Source organism: Lissotriton vulgaris, chromosome 3_1 (genome assembly GCF_964263255.1).
Source record: "Lissotriton vulgaris chromosome 3_1, aLisVul1.2, whole genome shotgun sequence".
Classification (NCBI taxonomy): Eukaryota; Metazoa; Chordata; class Amphibia; order Caudata; family Salamandridae; genus Lissotriton; species Lissotriton vulgaris.
The window spans coordinates 42,757,045-42,772,367 of NC_141689.1; the positions used below are offsets into that span (position 1 = coordinate 42,757,045).

Consider the following 15,323-nt stretch of genomic DNA (forward strand, 5'->3'; position numbering starts at 1 on the left):
CATCTTTTAACACAACCCTAGAAAAGTACGAAAAGCAATTAACTACACCTCAGACAGCAGCAGTTTGATGTCTCAGTCAGTCGAAACATATTCTTAATAAAAATCAAGAGTTGAAAGAATACAGTAACTAACAGTAAATTAGCATTACGTGGGTAAAGGTCGTCATTTAAGCTATTGTAGGCAAGGGGAGGGGGGGGGTGACGAAATCCTCCAACTATTGTATTGTAGCACTGATTTAGCGCTTCATACCCCTTTGTGGGGCGCTGAAGCGCATTTTCAGTCAGATGGGGGTTGTGTACGGGGACCCTGAAAGAGAGGGTAATCAGAGAAGACCCAGTCATCCATATGGCAACATACACAAGGCAAACAGGCATTACGTGAGTGAAATGTTGCCACGTGGTCAAGAATGTTATGTTCTGTTACAACATATTTATAAAGCGCACGCACACCAAAAAGGTTTCATGGTGCTAGGGCACAGAGGCAAGGAAGACTCAAAAGCTTAGCCATGAGAATTTTTATGGGTGTTAATGTCCCAAGCAGGGGCCAGACGCCATTTGGAAGGCAGGGGTGCTGCCCCCTGCCGGACAAAGACACCTCAAAAGTGAGGGAAGGGGTGGGGCTTGGTTGGCAACCTGAACAGAAACTACAGCAACGTTCAAATGCCCAGATTTGAACTAACTTCTTCTAGGCCAAGGGAGGACAACACTTGTCAGCAGGGATGTGTGCCCCGTCCCCTAAGCTCCTACAGGCAGACACGCCGCAGTGGGTCACTCACTGGTCAGTTCACTGCTCAGATACCAGCCAGACTCCCACCCTCCACATGTGCGGGATGTAGCGCTTAGAAGGCAGCGGCCATGACAGCACAATAATCAACTAGCCCACGCATATCAACCTGTGGGGGCCGGTTTTGCAGAAGTGGTGCAATTTTGGCCCCTTGCAGCAAAAGCGGGAGTGGTGCTTCTCACTTGCAGCCCCTCCCCCACTAAAAAGACTGAATTGTACTTTTAGGCTTGTGGCAAAGATTATAGTCAATGCAGCTGGACTGAGTGAATTTTGGTGACAATCCAGAGGTTATGGCTATTGGCCTGAAATGTTTGGTATCAAATGCTATGATTAATGCACCAGCCTTGACATATTTATTTTAAAAAGCATATGTTAAAGCCAATAGACATTTAAATGTGAATTACTATTACTCTAAATCAAAGATTACAGATGTATATTAGCTTTTTACATGGAATCTCACAGATTACCGTAGTAGCCAAGTGTTTTGGTGTTCTTGACCCAGTGAGACAAGCGGTGGGCATAGAAGGTTTGCTCTGTCAGAATCCTGGTTAGTACCTCTTGGCAGAGCCAGTCCTTTTCTCAGCCATCTTTAAATTTGTGTGCGTTTGTAATTGTATGACTGGGTGCCCGACGGTTGCTTTGTGGAAACGTTTATGCTCAATACTGTAGGACTGAGGTGGTTCTGGTAACAAGTTCTAGGCCTGGTTGATGCACTGGGAACGTTAGGTCTGGTCTGCTTGGTATGAAAGGTTTTGTTTAAAGTTGGGTGTAATTACATTGTGCTAGAGGCTGCAGTCAGATATTTTATTACATGTAATCACACAGATTACCGTAGTAGGAAGGGGTTTTGTCATTGACCACCCTCTATCACAAACCTGTTGGGTTTTCAATGTGATTATTCTTTTTAGGCCCCATTGAGAGGAGTTGTGTATTGGTTTGTAAGCTATGGTTTCTACATATTTGTAATGTTATAGCTGAATGCATGAAGGCTGCCAGTTAATGTGCACTTGAACAGGCCATTGCTGTGTAAAGTAAGAAGCCAAGGTTGAAGGATGTAGGTTTCACGGGTCCGTTGGGAAAAAGTCATGCCAGACTTCATAGCTTTGATGTACTTATTATGAAACGTTAAGAAAAAACCTATAGGCTTGACCTATCTATTGTGAAAAGCATGGGTAAAAGAAAATAGTGCTATGCTGTAAGGCCTTTTGTGGTTGAAAGGGTTCAGTTTGCCAAGTTGGACAATTTGTAGCCATAAAATGACATTTTGTAAGAACCAAACCCACATTTAGATTCAGTAACACATTACGAAATCTGAATGTGGGTTTGTGATCACACACTACATCAAAATTTGGAAGGTGAGTATTTAGGACGTCCCTTGCAAAACGTGAGTCGGTTGGGTTGCTACAATGTTTTCTGACTGAAATCCGGTTGCAAAGCGTGAATGTTTTGTAGACTTAGAAAGTAGTGATAACTCACTTGCAGAGCGAAGGCAACCCCAGAGACCCGCTTCCACTTCGGAATGTTGACAAAAATATATTTAAAACCTTTCACTTTTAATGAAACACATCCCGTTTTGTTTAAGAAAACATTACCAAACAATATTGCTTTATTTAAAAGCAATCATAAACATTGTGGTCTGCTGACTGCAACAGGCCACCATTGCTGTGATGACAGCAAATTGTAGTGGGCCGCAAATTGCAAGTCATGAATTAGGATGAGCAAATGAAATGGGTGGAGAGATCAGGGCTTTTGTGCTTCATTTCTCAGGGCCAAATGTTTTGTGGTGGCACAGTCCTCACCAATGGCTACACCCAAGAGCCATAATGGGATAAGTCTAGAGAAAAAGCCCTCGGCGATGGGCCACTTGGGCGAAACACGTGTCGGCTGTCTCTTCACTACTCTTGTTCCTGTTCCATGTATGAAAAATTAATAAATACAATGCACTTGAAAAGCACCAAAGAACTATTGGAACATATTCAGTATAAACACACGCAAATGAGGAAGGCACAATCTTCCATTTTTCTCTAGATGAATTAGGATGAATAGCGACCCACTGTGATTTGTATTTTTAAGAACCAACCTATTATTATTAATAATATCAATAATGCAATTCATAGAGCGCATAGCCACTTCGAATGCAGTGTCTCAGCGCTAGGATCCTGTTTCTGTTAGAGGAGAACACACAGAGAGCTGCACCCATTAACAACAAGACATAAAAAAGCACGTTTTTACATGTTGCGTAGTCCCTTTCCCAGGAATGAAACCATGCTGGATAGGGGTTACTAACTGCTCAATGATTCCAGCCAACCTTTTTGCTAAAATTTTAGAATATATTTTGATATCCGAATTCATTAATGTAATTGGTCTATACGACCCTGGCATTTCTGGTGGCTTTCCTTTTTTTAGAATAACTATTATATCAGCCCCCCCCATGACTCCGGGCTAGGTTCCCCTGCTTGTACTTGTTGCATAGTTATAAACATATCTGCCAGGAGTACATTTTTAAATGTTTGATAAAATTCGAGCGGGATTTGGTCTGGCCCTGTCGCTTTACCTATCGGCAAACTGCCAAGAGCTTCCTCCAATTCTTCTAACAATATTGGTCTATCTAATATTTCTTTATCCTCTTCTGAAATCGTCGGTGGGGATATATCGCCCAGGTACTCATCAATCTCCCCTAGGTTCGGTGAATCTTCTGGAGTATATAGATCTGCGTAAAATCTCCTAAAGGCATCTCTTATTAAATTAGTCTCCATGACCAAATTTCCCTGTGCATCCCGTATTTCTTTTACTCCCGCTTCAGCTGTTCTCTGTCTAGTTCTAATTGCCAGCACCCGCCCCACCTTCTCACTAAGCTCATATGTTTTTTCCTTTTTAGTCAAAAAATTATCTGCCGCCTGCCTGGCCAGACCTTCCACTGCCTCGGCTTTTAGGGCTATTATTCTAAGCAGACAATCCTCTAGAGGTAGATTATAGCTTATTGCCCTGCTTAAATTCTCTTCCTCCCTTAATAATTTATGTTCTACCATCTCTCTCCTTTCCTGTTCTCTTTTTTGTCTTCCCAGGACGAAGCTAATTGTTTCTCCCCTTATTCCCGCCTTGAATGTATCCCAAACTATTCCTATAGCTGCTGTCCCCCTGTTGATATCCCAAAACCATTTAATCCACTCCGTCATGTGCTCCCTATATATAGGATCCTTTAAAAGGCCTCTCTCAAAAGTCCACTGTGTAGGTGCTCTTGGTATATGGTTATTTTTAATGGTAAGTATTACTGGGCTATGGTCTGAAATCACCCTGGGAAGTTTCTCCACCTGTGTCTCATATAATAAACAGCTAGTTATCAGAAAATAGTCAAGCCTAACCAATACTTTATGTGGGGCAGAGAAAAAAGTACTTCCATCAAGGTGAGGGTGTAGTTTTACCCAAGGATCAATCAACGAGTTATGCAAAGTCATATCTGCCAGAGCCCTAAACACTTTCCTTTTCCTCCCTCTATAGACTGCATCTGTTCGTGTGAATGAGCTCTCTAAGTCATGAATATTAAAATCTCCACAGCAGACTATGGGTTCAGGCCACTGGGCCAGCTCCGCATCAAGAAACTGAAATACCTCTGGGTCGTCTTCAGTAGATCCATAAATTGTAGCTAATGTTATTTTCTGACCCCTGAAGCATATTTCTGCTATAGCCCATCTTCCCCATTTATCTTCCTTTTTCTTCCCTACTACCACATCCCTATGTCTACCCAGAATTGCTACGCCTCTGGTCCTAGTTTCTTGTTTAGAGCTAGCCAATAACCTGAACCCCAGTTGCTCCAAAATGTTTATCTTACTTAGCTCTATATGGGTTTCTTGTAAACATATCAGATCCAATCGCAAGGTTTTTAAATATGCAGCCACCCTCATCCTCTTATTTGGGTCATTTAAACCACACACATTGATTGATGCTATCCTACATGCCATTGTGTTAACATGAGTAGATACCAGCCACGATGAGCATTGTCTATCACCAACAAACCAGTCTGTATACTTTCAGTGTAACTCAAAAACATAACAATGTGCAAAATCATAACCAAACTGTTGCCATTCCACCCCCCCCCCCACAACCTCCCTCCCTCCCTCTCCACCCCTGCTCTGCCCTCCCCTCCCCTTCCCCTTACAGGCAAATAGGTCAGCTGACCTATGTGTGCCCGCCTTATGTTGTGCAAGTCGCTTCCCTCTCCCAATCAGTTACCTTGCCGTGCCACCCACAGATCCCACTATCTCCTATCCGGCCTCTCACCCTCCTTTTTGTTTCTTCATCTCTTCTAAAAAGAGCTCTGCTTTAATCTCAGAGTTGAACATCCAAGTTTTCCCTCCAACAATTACCTTCAGTCTGGCAGGGTAAAGTAGATATGCCTCCATACCAAGAGCCTGGAATGGTGCAATCATCTGCCTCAGCTTCCACCTCCTCTCTACAGTAAAATGGCAGAAGTCAGGCCTGGCAAAAAAGGTGTTATCCTCAAAAGTCCTCCTATTCTCTGGCCTCGCTTTACCCAAAATCTCCTCCCTGAGTAAAAAGTTTCCAATATACACTAGTATTGCCCTTGGATGGTTTTTCTGCCCGCCTCTTCCTGCTCCTACTGCATCGCCCGTCTTCCTTACTGTAAATGGGAACCTGTGTGCCCTCTGTATTTCTGTTTCCCACTGCCACTGGGATTCTGGAAATGCGCCCCTCAAGAGATTTATCACGAATTGCCTGACATCCTGCCCTTCTGCCCCTTCCGCCACACCCAGTAGGCGGACATTATTCCTCCTCTGTCTATTTTCAAAGTCCTCCATCTTCCAGCGCATGTCCTCTGCCATTTTCTCCTGCTCTGTCTTGAATGACTGCCATCTCCCAACGTCATCTTCCAGCTTGCCTGTCCGTTCCTCAACCTCTGTAACTCTGTCCACCAGCTCATCATATAATTTATTGACCTTCCTTAGGCTGTTCTGTATTTTCTTTGACGCCTGCCTCGCTCTGCGGCTCTCTGCTCTTGCTTCATTTTGCATCTGTTTCAGAGTCGAGAATAGAGTCTGGAAAGGGTCTCGTTGGGAAGGGATATTGCCATTCGATGCTCCCTCCGCCATGCTTACATGTGCGTCCTCCTCCTGGTACACTTGAGAAGTCGCTGAGTAGTCCCATAGGAGACGTTTCTCTACTTTGGCATGCTTCTTCTTTTTCATTGTAGATTCTTTGCCAGACGTGCTTATACCTGATTCGGTACCCTCGTCCTCCTCTGTATTAGACTCTGCTGATGATAGCGACTCAGAATCTTCATTTACAGAGTAAAACTCGCCCTCCCCCTCTAGGGAAGTACAGTCTCCCCCCGTGGAGATGTTTGATTATATTAATTTCCCCTACAAGACTTTGTTTTTCTAAGCTTACTAAGCTTTCTTGGCTGCCCCATGAGCCAGTCTTTTTCTTGGAGTCATTAATCTCTTTTTCTACTTGCATTAGTGCTCCAAGCATATCCGCTGTAGTGCCTCCCATGGTGCCTGTGTTCCCCACTCCAGTGCCTCCATTGACGAGCTCCCCTTTACCTTCATCTCTAGTCGGTTGTTCCTCTTCAGCGTGAGCTCCAGCGTGTGCTCCGTCTGCCTGCGGTGCTGCAGCATTCTGACTTGCTCTCCGCGCCGGCTCGGCCCGTTGCCTGGCAACCGCCTTCACAGCGTCTTCCTCGTCGAGTACGTCCTCGAGGACGTTTCCAGCCGCCAGGGTGACAGCGTCTGACTCGCGGAGAGAAACTGACATCTCTGCAGTTACTGCTTCGGGGGGTTTCCCTGATAGAATCTCCGTCATGGTAGGCTGGCGCATATTCATTTCTCGAAACTTTTGCTCGTCTCCTTTCAGTAAGATGTTTTTGTTTGCGGTATTGTTAGGTTTGGGATTTGCATTTTGTTTCCGCATTTCACCCTTCTTTGTTTTTTCCGCCGGGGGGGATTATCTTTCTGATCGCGCCGGTATTCTTTCCTGTCAAGGAATCCACCTTCAAGCTACCAGCTGCCCCTATCTTCGTTGTCACCGGGGTATCAGGGGGTTTCTTGGCCCTCTCATTTCCTTTCTCCTGATTAACCATACGGGTGGGTGGTTTAGGAGCCATATATCGATGCTTAGTTATAAAGTTCAAGACTCCTTCCTTCAAACGGACCCAAACCTGTCCAATCCGCAATATTTGTTTCTTAGGGGATACTCTTTCTATCCAGCTAAGACCGGTCTCCATTAATACCTCTCCTTCGTGGGTGGCACGGTGTTCCTCTCAATGTGTCAGCTCATTGTGGGAGAGAGGAAAAGTGCGACCTCTCAGCACAACGGTGCGGCGGCCATCTTGCCCCCTCCTAACGGCAACATGTAAGGACTGTGATTACGATGTTTGACTCTGCAGATATCCTAGGGGACCCTGTCGCAGCACTCTTCCTAGATGCCGATAAGGCATTTGATAGGGTCGCCTGGGAATATCTTTGGTATGTAATGAGGTGGTGTGGGCTGGGTGAACCCTTCATAAAAGCTATACAGGTACTGTACAGGAACCCAACAGCAAGAATAAGAGTGAATGGGGGGCTTTCAGATAAAGTAAAAATTGCTAGGGGGACTAGACAGGGATGTCCCTCCTCTCCCCTGCTGTTTGCGCTATACTTGGAACCATTACTGCGCAGGCTGGAAGATAATGAAAAGATAGCACCAATGAGGATAAATGAATGTACGGTGAAGTCCTTAGCCTACGCAGATGATGTAGCAATCTTAACTCCTAACCCTATTTCAGCTATAAAGGAGGTGGAGACAGAGGCTCAGAGATTTGGAAAAATATCAGGGTATAGTTTAAATAGAACAAAGACTCAGATTATTAAGAATAGATATACTCCTTGTGCGGATGATAGGGTGGTTAACTCAGCAGTATATTTAGGAGTAGTATTAACGGCGAGTCTGGAGAGGATAGTAGAGATGAATCTGGCCCCTCTAATAGGTAAAGTCAAAAAAGATCTAGAAAGGATGAACAACCTGCACCTCTCCCTCATGGGATGTACGAATGTTGTCAAAATGCTAATCCTGCCTAAATTTCTATATTTTTTTCGTACTATCCCTTTAGTTTTTGAGGCTAGATGGTTTAATTTGTTAGAAAGGGTGCTCAATAGATTCATTTGGGCACATGGAAAAACCCGAAGAGCTTACAGATACATGACCCTACCAAGAGAGAGAGGGGGCTGGGGGGCCCCCGACTTTAGGCTGTATCAGATGGCTACAGCACTGCAGTATATGCAGGGCCTAATCGGGGGTGGAGGAAGCGATATAGGGGTTACGACTATGTCTACAGAAGTCTATGCTATTATACTGGGGGTAGAGGCGGAAAATAATCTTTTAAATAGAGTTGAGTTTGGATATTATAAAAGAACTAGGTTTAAGACCTTGATGGCAGCATACAGGATATGGAATGCATTCCTTAAAAAAATGGGAATGGGGAGATATAATAGGTATGTCAGGCTCTATAAAAACAAATCTTTCCCGGCAGAAATATTTGCAGATTCAACGATGCTGGGTTGGACACAGAAAGGGATAGAACAGATTGGGGATGTAATGGATGGGGACGGGATAATCCAGTTTTCAGACCTTATTGCTAAGTATGGGATTGAGAGGAAGGACTTCTTTAAATACCTACAGGTAAGGAGCTTCCTCTCCCATAAGCAAGGTGGTAGGGTGGGGTTTAACAGGAATGAAGTACTGGAAAAGATAAAAGTAGGAGGGGACTGCACAATTAGATCATTTTATGCAATTTTAACAAAAGGGAAGGTGGACGATTTGGAGAAAGTTAGCAACAAATGGGTTGGAAAATTGGGAGTGGATCCCGGAAGTCTTCAAGAATCCTTGAATTTGGGATGTAATATCTTGTGCTCTGGCTCCCTGCAATCACAGCATTACAAGACGTTATTCTCACTGTACTATACCCCCGCTAGAATAGCCAAGTGGGGAGGAACCACTGGTATTACCTGTCCACGCTGTAATGCAGGAGATTCAGATATCATTCATATGTTTGCTACTTGCCCTCAGCTGCATACCTTGATCAGAAGCATAGAAGATTTTATTAATAATACTCTTGATATAAGAATTAAACTAACACCTAGGATGATATTGTTTGGAATAGACAATCAAGATGGATTGGACCAGAAAGAATGTATGTTAGTAGCCACTGCAGTATTGAGACTGTCAATAGCAAGAGTATGGTTAGACAAGGTACCCCCGGATATGCAAGTTTGGCTGGCAAACCTACTAGCTAGCTATAACCTTGAGAAAGCTATATATGCACGGAAGGGGAAAAAGGGAAGGAGACTCGGGTTGAAAATTTGGGAACCAATAATCAAATGGAAAGAAAGGATGGCATTGTAAGATAATGTAAAAGAAAAGTAAACGTTAGAATTATGATTTATGATATTGTTATATAATCATACTGTTTATATTGTTTCGGAAACTTCAAACCAGAGATACCTAATGGATGTAATTTGTAAAATGTATAAAAGTATGACATGTAATTCAATGTGCAAGTTAATAAGAAAAAATGAAAAATAAAAATATTTAAAAAAATAAAAAAAAGCACTTTTTTAGCCTTTTGCTGAAAAGAGCTTCCGATGGAGGCTCTTGGATTGTAAGAGGAAGAGAATTCTATATTTTAGGCGCCGGATAGCTGAAGGAACTGCTGACATTCAGACTTTTTTGCATTCAGGAATAGTGGTGAGCTTAGCTTCAGCCGATCCTAGATTCCTAGATGGAACATGCGGTTTAGATAGAGCGGGCCATTATTAGATAGGGCCTTGTGGCAGTAGCAGAGGGCTTTAACTGCAACTCTGTGCCTCGGAGGGAGCCAGTGCTGCTTTCTAAGGCAGCCCGATGGAAGCCCTCTGAGGATGGCGAAACAGTTTTCGTGCCGCAGCTTTTGTGACACGTTGAGGTCCGCTCACTCGTGATTGGGGCAAACCTGGGTAGAGGGCATTACATTAATCCAGCCTCGATGTAATCAGAGCTTGGACTACAGCTTCTGGAGCAGACACGTAGGTCGGTTCTCGAAACACCGCACTGGCCCCAGAAATACAGGTTGCAAAATATGACTGGTATTTTGCGACCAGTCTTTAGTACGTCTGGTCCATAGGCTTTCAAGGAAGGATAATTATTACACTGTGCTAAAGCCTATAGGCAGGTATTTTGTTACATGGACTCTCACAAATTACCGTAAGAGGTAAGGGCTTTAGTGATGGGGCCCCGCCTGGTGTAACTGAAGAGATGCACTACAATAATCCTGGTTAGGCTCGCTTAGGAAAGATAGTATTTTGCTTTGCCAGCTGGTCTGTTGTGTGCATTTGTACTTTCATGACCGTATGCCTGATGGTTGCCCTATAGAAAGCTTATGCCCAGTAGAACATTGTTGAGCTGTTTATGGCGACTGGCCAATGATAAAGGCTGAAGGCCTGATTATTTATTGTGAAAAGTTATGATAAAGGCAATAGGCCTGGCATATTGATTGTGAAAATAATTATACGTTGAAGCCAATAGCCATTAAAGCGTGGATTGTTAGTGCCCTGAATTAAAGCATACCAACAGTTTTATTGTTACAGTGAAGTAGTGTGGCTCACTGGTTAGAGGCGGCAGACCCAAGAGCAGAGGACGGCCCGGGACCAGGGTTCGATTCCCGGCGCGGCAGGTTTCTGGACCAGGGTCAGCGGAATAATTCTCTCGCCTCGGTGCCCACTCTGATCAGCGATCACACTCGGCAACTCTGGGCATTAGCTTGCCTCATCTTCACTAACGGCCCCACCAGACCGCTGGGGATGCCTGGTCTCACCCTGGAGATACCCATTAAGGGACCATCTCTCAGGGAAGCCAGGAAGGGTTTCGCAGCGGTCGAAGCGCCTTGGGACCCTACGGGTAAGTAGTGCGCTATATAAATGCCTATACATTTACATTTACATGGAATCTGGCAGATTAAATTAGTAGGCAACGGTTTTGGTGTTGGTTGCCCTCGCTCTTAAATCATGGGTATAGAAAGTTTACACTTCGAGAACCCTTGTTAAGTCCTGACAAGAGAGATGATAGTTTACTTTGCCATCTGTATTAATGTCTACATTTCCAATGTTATGTCTGTATGCCTGCCAGTTGCCATGTGGTAAGGTTTACTCTCAGTGCGGTAGGCCTACGTTGGTTGTGGTGACAAGCCAGATCCCAGCTGTAGGCGTGGATGGTGGGCACGGAAATGAAATGCCAGTTACCATAGATCTGCTCGGTTCATTATGAAACGTTTTTACCAAGGCAGCAGGCCTGTCCTATTCATTGTCAAACCTTTAGGCCTCGAACAGTGGATTATCACATTATCATACAGGCCATGGAAAGCTACTTGGTTACATGTAATCTCACAGATTACCACAGTCAGCAAGGGTTTTAGTTTTGGTCACCCACTCTGAAAAACCTTGGGAGTCGAATTTTACTGTAATGATTCCTCTTAGGCCCTAGTGAGAGGGTTGTACATGGTTTTGATACCTGCCATTTTGTAAATATGTTTAATTTTATAAATGTATGTGTTAGACCTAACTATGTTTGCAGGATTATCCCCCAGCTTTTTGCCTTCTGTTGCGGGACCCATTTTTGTTGGCACTTTTTTCTTGCTAACCATTAGTAAAGTGTGTGTGCTCTTTCTTTAAAACATAGCACAATTGGCCTACCTGATAGGCACATTTAATTTACTTGCCCCTCTTATATGGGATTACATGTACCTAGGGCATGAAATTAAATGCTACCAGGGGGCAGCAGCAATGATGGTGCCACCCGCTAAAGTAGCCTTTTAAAACATGTCTCATGCCTGCCGCTACAGCCTGTAGTGTGGCTTTAAATTGCCATTTCAAACTGGCAAAAAAACCTTTTTGAGAAGTCTTAAACTTTCTTTTTAATACATATAAGTCACCCCTAAAGTAATTTTTTCCTTTTGTAAGGCCTATCTCTCCCATTGACTAACCCTGGGTTACCTTATTACATGTAATAAGTGCACACTCTATATTGGGATCATGTAGAGATATGCTGTTTACACTCAAGTGAATTGTAATTTAAAATCATCTCTAATGGTGAAGTCAAATTTTCAGTTACAGTTCTGACATTGCCACTTTCAGAAAGTTTGTATTTTCTTGTCTTGCCAATTTGTGCCTTCAGACTGGGTCTTGGGTCACATGACTGTGAATGGCCCTGCTGTGGGGCTTTGTGTATCCCTTCCAGACTGTCACAGAAAGGGGGCTCCGGTGTGGAGAGATGGGCCATTCTTACAGGATGACTGGGGAGGCCAACTTACACTTCAAAGGGCTTTGCATCCTGCGCACACAAAGGAAACTTATACAAGGCCTACCCTGGTGTTTCTCACACCCAGGCATTTTGCAACCTTGACAGGGGAAGAGGAAGCACTTTCCAGAACCAGAGGTGTGGGTAGGACAGGTAGTTACCCCACACAAAGGCTGGCACCAGGTATAAATATCGGACCTCCAGAGCTACTCATCAATACACTCTTGGACTGGTGAAAGTTATAGAAGGACTGCCCTGCTACAAAAGAACTTCTATGCTGCTTGAAATACCTCCTTGTTGTCTGAGAAGGAAAACTGGACCTACTTGCCTTCATCCCAGGCTAACCAGAGTGACTCCAAGGTCCGTTGACTGACCTCCTGTGTGAGTTACTGGGATACAACAAGCTTCAGAGGCCTTCCTGCAACCTCCTAGCTGACCTGTTGCAACTGGACATGCCTGTGCCCTGATGGCCTCTGCTGAAGTGAGGTACCTTCCCAGGTCCTACACCGTTGGTTGGTATCAGAGTGTACTTCTCCTAAGGAAAATATAAAAATCCTGAAGTTCGGGATGCCAGCAACCAATAATGGGCCGTGTCAATATGAAGTTCCAGTGAAACCTGCTGTTCGTCCCGATGACAGTCTGTGGCGATCAGCAATGACGAGACCTGCACTTTGTGCTACAGCAACGACAGCCTGTGATGACTCTCACTATGATGGTACAGCAACGACAGTTTGCGATGCTTGACTGGTTCTTGCTGCTACAGTGACGGACGTCCATGGTGCCAGACTGGCTATTCATGCTACAGTTACCACCATCCATGATGCCTGACCAGCTCTTCAAGATACATAAATGACCGTCTGTGACGTTCAGTCTCCTCCTTGGGGTCACTTTCACCGCAGACTGGATTTTTCCCACCAGACTCTTGTAGTGGCCTGGGGTGAAGGGCACTAGTACCCTAGGACCCTGGACCGGACCACAAGGAAGGAAAGGAACTGGACACCACATCCGGTCAGGGAGTGAGGAGGGAACAGTTTGGGACGAGGAAGGCACAAGGACGGACGTGCATGTGGGCACGGCAGAAGCCACAACAATTAAAGTATATAGTAACCCTACCTGATTCTTGCGTGTTTCCTTGGGTCCAAAAACACGACAACTGGTCCTTCGTGACTCAGAAATGGAGCCAGGACCTCGCCCTGGTTCGCCTGTGAAGAACAGGAGAAGAATCGCTGCAACGTCCAGAGCCCACCTGGTCGCAGGAAGAAACGAAGCCAGGAGCCCACCCTGGTCCGAGTGCCGAAAACCAGAGCACCGCCGCGGGAGCCCACCCCGGGCTACTGAAGACGTGGTAAGAGGCCCCCACCTGTCTGACAGCAAGCGGTACACCCGCCTGTGTGTGTGAACATCGCGCGCATTCCAGTGGTGCACCCGACTGTGTCCCAGGCGCCCGCCGCATCAAGAAAAGCCTGCTTTGCGCGTAGATTTGAAGGCAAATCTCGCGTGAACAAAGCAGCCATTTTTTGGTCAGGCGGGAGCAGTGAATAAGCATCCAGGAAGGCCCTGCGGCCATTTTAAAGGGACAGGCACCAGAAATCTCGGTCTTGCGAGATGGCGGCGGCCATTTTAAGGGGAAGCAGATTCGGCCAACAAAGAGGAAGGCCAGGAGGCCATTTTAATGCCAGGCAGACACCTAAAATAGTACAAAAGGTGAAATTCAAAGGGAAAGATACACATTAAAGGCAAAAGATAAAGTGAAAACAAAGAAATAAAATAGAGATAGAAGTACTACTATCAATCTAGCAAAAAAAAGTAATTACACATAAAGAAGGCCTGCACCAAAGCTGCACGTCAGAGAAAATGGTTGAACCAGCAAGTGACAAAAAGAGTCCACAAGTAATATTTTGCAGACCAATGCGATTCAGCTTATCGGAACCACAGCCGGCATCATGTGGGAAAGATGGATTCGGCAATTTGAACGCTACATGCGCGCCATGGACTTTGTAGACAGCAAATGAAGTGGAGGACCTGCTCATAACATTTCCCAGCGATCAAACAGCGACATACAAGGGAGTGATACAGTGCCTCACAGCAAAAATTGACCCGCAACGAAATATTGACTTTGAGAGGTACACCTTCAACACTGCGTGTCAGCGAGCAGAGGAGTCCCTTGATGACTTCGCAACACAACTGTGAAAATTGGTCATGCACTGTGGGTTTGACAAGTTTGACAATGAGCAAGCGATACAACTGCGCATCAGTGAAGGCAGTCAGTCTGTAGAGATCCGTGCACGTGTTCTGAAGGAACCAGCGACGCTGGAGAAGATATTGACCATGGCCCGCATGGAAGCGAGAGCAACGGCGCATGCCAAAGAGATGGAGCTGGGGAAAGAAAAAAGAGTGGTACAAGTGAATCGCATTACTGGAAACGGCAAGGAGAAAGAATACCCAGTGCCCTCGCCAACAAAGAGGAACGAACAAACGTGCAATCGATGCAGACTAAAATTTCTGCACGTCAGTGCATGCCTGGCGATGGGCCAGAGGTGCAGGAAATGCAACAGAGACAATCACTTTGCAAGCACCTGTATGAGCAGGCAGTTTAGAAGCGAGCGAGGCAGAGCGGCAAGACCATGGGTGACCACCAGCAGGTATGCCAGGCACATGGAAATAGCAAATTGCAGCTCCTCTGATGAGTCGGAAGAAACAGCAGCACCTGTGAGTGTGGCACGACTGTATCAAATGTCATATGCCCCAAAGGAAGACAGAAGACCAAAGCACATTCATCTCGTGGAGAGGCATCAAATAAAGAAAACCGCAACCATGGACATTGAAGTAGGGTGACATAATACACGGTTCTTGCTTGACAGCGAGGCCACATGCAACATCATGTGCATATCGGAGTACGAGAAAATGGAAGTGAGACCGCCGCTATCACTGTCCACTGTTGATTTGTTCTTGTGGGGCTCCAAAACGCTGTTAGAGAACATGGGGAAGTTCACAGAGACTGTAACGTACAAGGACAGGTCCTGCCAAGAAGAGCTACATGTGCTGTCGGAGACAGAAACATGAATAATGATGCGAGGAACAAGCATAGGAATACCAAGTTCACTAAGGCGACAGACTGTTAATCTGGCACATGAGTCACACTGAGGCATGGTTGCAACAATAAAATTGCTAAGGGAGAAGGTATGGTTCCCTGGCCTAGACGGATTGGTGGAGGACAC

General features: G+C 45.2%; 1 protein-coding gene across 2 annotated transcripts in view; it reads right to left on the bottom strand.

Moving 5' to 3' along the window:
• LOC147725898 (sialic acid-binding Ig-like lectin 12) overlaps positions 1–15,323 on the bottom strand; it is a 203,201-nt gene that overhangs the window by 117,213 nt on the left and 70,665 nt on the right. The gene's annotated exons all lie outside the window — the stretch shown is intronic.